This window comes from Marmota marmota, unplaced genomic scaffold (genome assembly GCF_001458135.2).
Source record: "Marmota marmota marmota unplaced genomic scaffold, marMar, whole genome shotgun sequence".
Lineage (NCBI taxonomy): Eukaryota > Metazoa > Chordata > Mammalia > Rodentia > Sciuridae > Marmota > Marmota marmota.
The window spans coordinates 382,386-387,385 of record NW_026000053.1 but is presented as its reverse complement, the minus strand read 5'-3'; the positions used below and the strand labels follow the sequence as shown (position 1 = coordinate 387,385).

The 5,000-nt window shown below is 36.3% G+C and overlaps 1 pseudogene; it reads left to right on the top strand.

Moving 5' to 3' along the window:
* The window catches only part of LOC107161033, a 24,741-nt pseudogene that overhangs the window by 12,816 nt on the left and 6,925 nt on the right, over nt 1–5,000 (top strand).

Here is a 5,000-nt window from a genome sequence, read left to right as displayed (position 1 = left end):
ATATAATTATATCTATAATTTAGAATACTTATTTTCACACCTATAATCCAAGCCACTCAGGATCACAAGATTGAGGGAAGCCTCAACAATTTTCTAAGGCATTCTCAAAATTTAAAAATTTAACAAAGGGCTGGGGATGGACTCAGTGGTAGAGCACTTACCTGCAAGCTTGAGACCTTGGGTTCAATCCACAGTACTGTAAAACAAACCAACATATTTTCACCTCTTTACTTGTCAGCAAAATGAAGCTGTGAGGGGTTATTATAATTTAACATGTGGCCACATTAGTTAAAGAGGTTCAAAACTCAGATTCTTTTGAGTGTACAGCCCTTACTGCTTTTTCTGTATGCCACTGCCTGAATTTGTATAATTAGTGATATAAAGATTATCTGTAGCATTCAAACCAACTGATTATAGGTTGGATGAGGCAAACATTGTAAACTTGAGTTTTTCTATTTTTTCTCTCAATAGTTCAGAATGAAATCATTGTCCTTACAACAAATACAGAAGATACTATGAAAAATAGAGTGAGGAGAACAGAAATCAATGTAGAAGGGGAAGCAAAAAATAAGGACGCAGTCATGGAAGTTGACAGACAGTCAAGCTATAAAGCACATAAAATTGTTAATGTTATAACTTCCAAGGAAAGTCATCTACCAGCACCATCAGTACCAGACCACAAACTGAATCAGCCTGGTGCAGAAAAGATGAAAATGCAAGATGCCGCAATTCAGACAATCCCTTCCAGCAACAGTTCTGGGAATCACCAAGATCATAATTTGCCTGCTTTCAAAGTTGATGAAAGTGTGCAAACTTCAAATAACAAACCAACTCAACACCTATCTTTAAATCTACAAAATTCTGTAACTACCTCAAGAGAATTGAGGATTCAGAGCACCAGTCGTATATTCAGAAGACAGACCTGCCATAAAAGATCCAGCTTGTGCACAAGGCAATGATGATCCTTTGTCTCCTATAGATGGAATTGATAAATATTCAGCTACTTCTTACCTAAAGAATCTGCCACTTTACAGAAAAGACTATAATCTCAAGCCAAACCTTCAAATGAAATTACAAGAGAGTATATACCCAAAATTGGAATGACTACTTATAAAATAGTTCCTCCCAGATCCCTGGATATACTGAAAAACTGGGAATCAGAAACCATAGGGTATAAAGATAATCAAAAGATACATGCTTCAGGGAATGTGAAGGAGGTGGCCCTGCAAACACAAGACCTTGTTACTTCTGAAGGCCCAGGGGAGCTACCGCTAGACCCTAAACCAAAGCCTAACTTGAGAACAGAGCAACAGTTGCACAGGGCTGTGAGCTCACCCGATGGTGCTGTGACTAATCCTCTGAAACATCCCAGAATGACTAGAAACACTGGCACAGCTCCTTTTGCGCCAAATTTGGAAGAAATAAACAATATTTTGTAATTGAAATTTAAATCTTGGATTTCAAATCCCCAGGCCAAACCAAGATCTTTTTTCTTGCAGATGCAGAAGAGAGAATCAGGTCAGTATGTGACATCTCCAGCTGCCAAGAATGTCCATACTGTCCCTAATCCTTCCCCCAAGGAACTAACAAAAAAAAGAGATGGAAAGGGACACACTGCCTCCTTCAGAACAGACACTTTCTCCCTTAAGTAAAACTACTCAAATTAAAAAGATGGAAGATGACATCATCAACCAGAAAGCTGCTGAAACCTCTCCTCCTCCTATAGCTCCCAAGGCTATGCTTCTTCCCGCTAGTCAGGTAGCAGCAGTAAACCTGGAGATTTTGAAAACTTTTGGTGCCCCAAGACCATATTCAAGTTCTGCTCCTTCGACATTTGCCCTTGCTGTTGTTAAGAGGTCACAGTCTTTCAGTAACGCACGGCCGAGTCATCCAGTGTGGTTGCATCCACCCAACCTCCAGCTCACACAGAGGATGGGAAGACTTACTGTGTACACAGGTGTGCAGACATCCCACAAATTGATATGATGGATAAGGTCAATGTTACCTTTTAAAAAAATAAGTATTCGGATTATCATGGAACCAAGTTAAAATAGTGGATAACATGCATGTTGGTATGTTTGTGCATTACTGAACTCTGAATTCTTATTAATAGGATACCATGCTACTATAGGGAAGAAACTAATACATATAATATCATTATTTACTCTGTATAATTCATATAACGATTAGATATTACTATAAGGTTGCCATTATATAATTGTATTATTAGTAATGATATTAAATTTCTTCATTCATAGGCCTTGTTAATTTACTAGTTTAGAGTTTCAACTATTTTCTTTGCTAATTCGTTTTTAATTTTTCTGGATGTCCTGGCTTACTTCATTTTCTCTTCAAGTTTTATAGTACTATATAATGCAATATAAACAGTGTTGGTTATATGAAACAGCAGTATCAAAGACTAGATAAAGTAACCCAACACCTGGGCTGTGTCTTTTCCATTATATGCACTCAACCTCACAGCTGACCATACATTTTTTGCATGTAACTAATTCAAATTGAAATCAGTTCTAAAGTGTAACTTTCTTTTTTTATTTTTTTAAGAGAGAGAGAGAGAGAGAGAATATTTTAATATTTATTTTTTAGTTTTCAGTGGACACAACATCTTTGTTTGTATGTGGTGCTGAGGATCGAACCCAGGCCACACGCATGCCAGGCGAGCAAGTGTAACTTTCTTAATTCCCCATTTTGTTAAGGTCACCTTTTTCAGTTATACATGTGTTGACTAAAATATCATCTAACTATTGTCTAGCCTTAACAACTTACCAAAAAGTGTGTCATTGAGTTGATGCTTAGTCAACTAAATGGTGTATTTTGCCAGGTTCAGACTGTATAGGCAATGAGGGTATGAAATTCACAGTGTGACTCATGATAATCTGCATGTGAGTTTTAAGAAATGTTTTGTGTACTTTTACTCTGATGGTGTTTAAAGAATACTTTCATATTTGTGTGATGGTTCCAGAAGTATTTTACACTACTTTTTCAAACATTCTTAGAGTAGGAGAACATTAACCATACTGCCAAGTGCATATTTTTCAGTAATTTTAAAGCAATATTTATAGTGGAAAATATTTACATTTATTATTTGTTAAAGCATCAGGAAGTGATGTATGATATAGACTTTAATTCTTGAGTTGGGAATAAAACCTGCATTTTTTTTTCCTTAAACTGGAATACCATTCCTAAACAATGGAACTTTGATTTAGATAATGCATTTTTGAGTCATTGTCCAAACCATGTTTAACTCATTATTTTTTATGACAGTTGGAAAAGACATCTTTAAGATTACTTGATTTGCCAGTTAATTCTGATACCGAATATTCCTTCCTAAGAAGTTTAAGATTTTGATTCTTCAGTTTGGAAGTTACTAATGTTTATTTTTATCCTCATGGGAAGAATAAAATAGCCAACACAAAGTCCCCATGACTTCCTGAAACACAAAATAAATATTTACGTGTAGTAATTAATATTCCTTTATTAAAAGCTACTTTAGATGTAATCACTATGAAATTGTCAATATTTGACTGTGCTTTCAAAAATAATAATTTTCCAACCTGTATGTTGAAACCATGAACATGGATTATTTTTAATTTTGTAGAATTTTCTGATTATTAGTTTGGCTCTTCTAGTCAACTCAATGTATTGGAAATATCAGTATTATTTGACTCCACACAGTAAACTGTATCCTTGAAAGAGAGAGGCCATTTTTCTTCTTTAGCCTCCTCTGTTCAAGGGAAGGGAAGGTAAAGTAATGCCATCGTCTTCTAGTTCAGCTTTGGCAGCAAAGAGAATTTATTGGATGAAGAAACAGCCATATCTAAATAACCCATTGTGCAAATGGTGATTCCTAAAGAACTATTGGTGATAAAACATGTTTTACAAAATTGAACTATTCTTCCCTTGGAATTCATATAAATATCATGCATTTACTTTTGTAGCAAAATAACTCTGCACATAATGAACAAAATTCTCCAACACCAACTCCAGCTGACTGCCCATCATTCACCCTTAAGAGACAAAGTTCTTTAACATTCCAAAGCCCTCACCCAGAACAGATCCGACAGAGTTTACTGACTGCAATCTGTTCTGGAGAGGCTGCTGCCAAATTGAAAAGGGTAAGTTTTCTTTATCAGATGGGTGACAGTGGGTTTATTTTCAACATTGTCAAACTAATACTTGAGGGAAACTTTTTTCTGTCATTTAAATCCTAATTGAGAGGATGCCAGAAGTTTACTCTTTTATGTTAGGGGTCATTTTTGAGTTATAAACTGAAAGAGTCCAGAGTTTTATAAATAGTTTAAAATGTTGGCTCTATTTTCTACAACATGAGCCAGGTGCAGAACATGACTTTTGGTTCATTATTGTATAATTATATATAATTATATATAGTTGACAGTGCTCTGATATCTTAATAAGAAATTATGTTAGCACATTAAGATTCTTTAGAAGACTGCTCCCTATTCCAGAAAAGGTAGACTTCCAGTGATGGGAACCACCAAGTTTCCAGACATAGCTTCTCCAAAATAACTGTCATAGGTGGAGTTAGAAGAGTTATATAGCTTTAATCAAAAGAATAAGAGAGCCCGGCATGGTGGCACATGCCTGAAATCTCAATAGCTTGGGAGGCTGAGGCAGGAGGATTTTGAGTTCAAAGCCAGCCTCAGCAATAGCGAGGTGCTAAGCAACTCAGACCCTGTCTCTAAATAAAATACAAAATAGGGTTAGGGATGCAGTTCAGTGGTTAAGTGCCCCTGAGTTCAATCCCTAGTTCCCTCCCACCCCACTGAATAAATAAGAGAACTGGGGTGTGCTGGCACATACCCATGATCCCAGCTACTTGGAAGGCTGAGGTAGGAGCATTTCAAGTTTGAGCCTGGACAACTTAGTGAGACTCTGTCTCAAAATTTTAAAAACGCCTGGAGATGTGGTTCAGTGGTAGGCCACCCCAGTAGCACCACCACAAAAAAAAAAAAAAAAAAAAA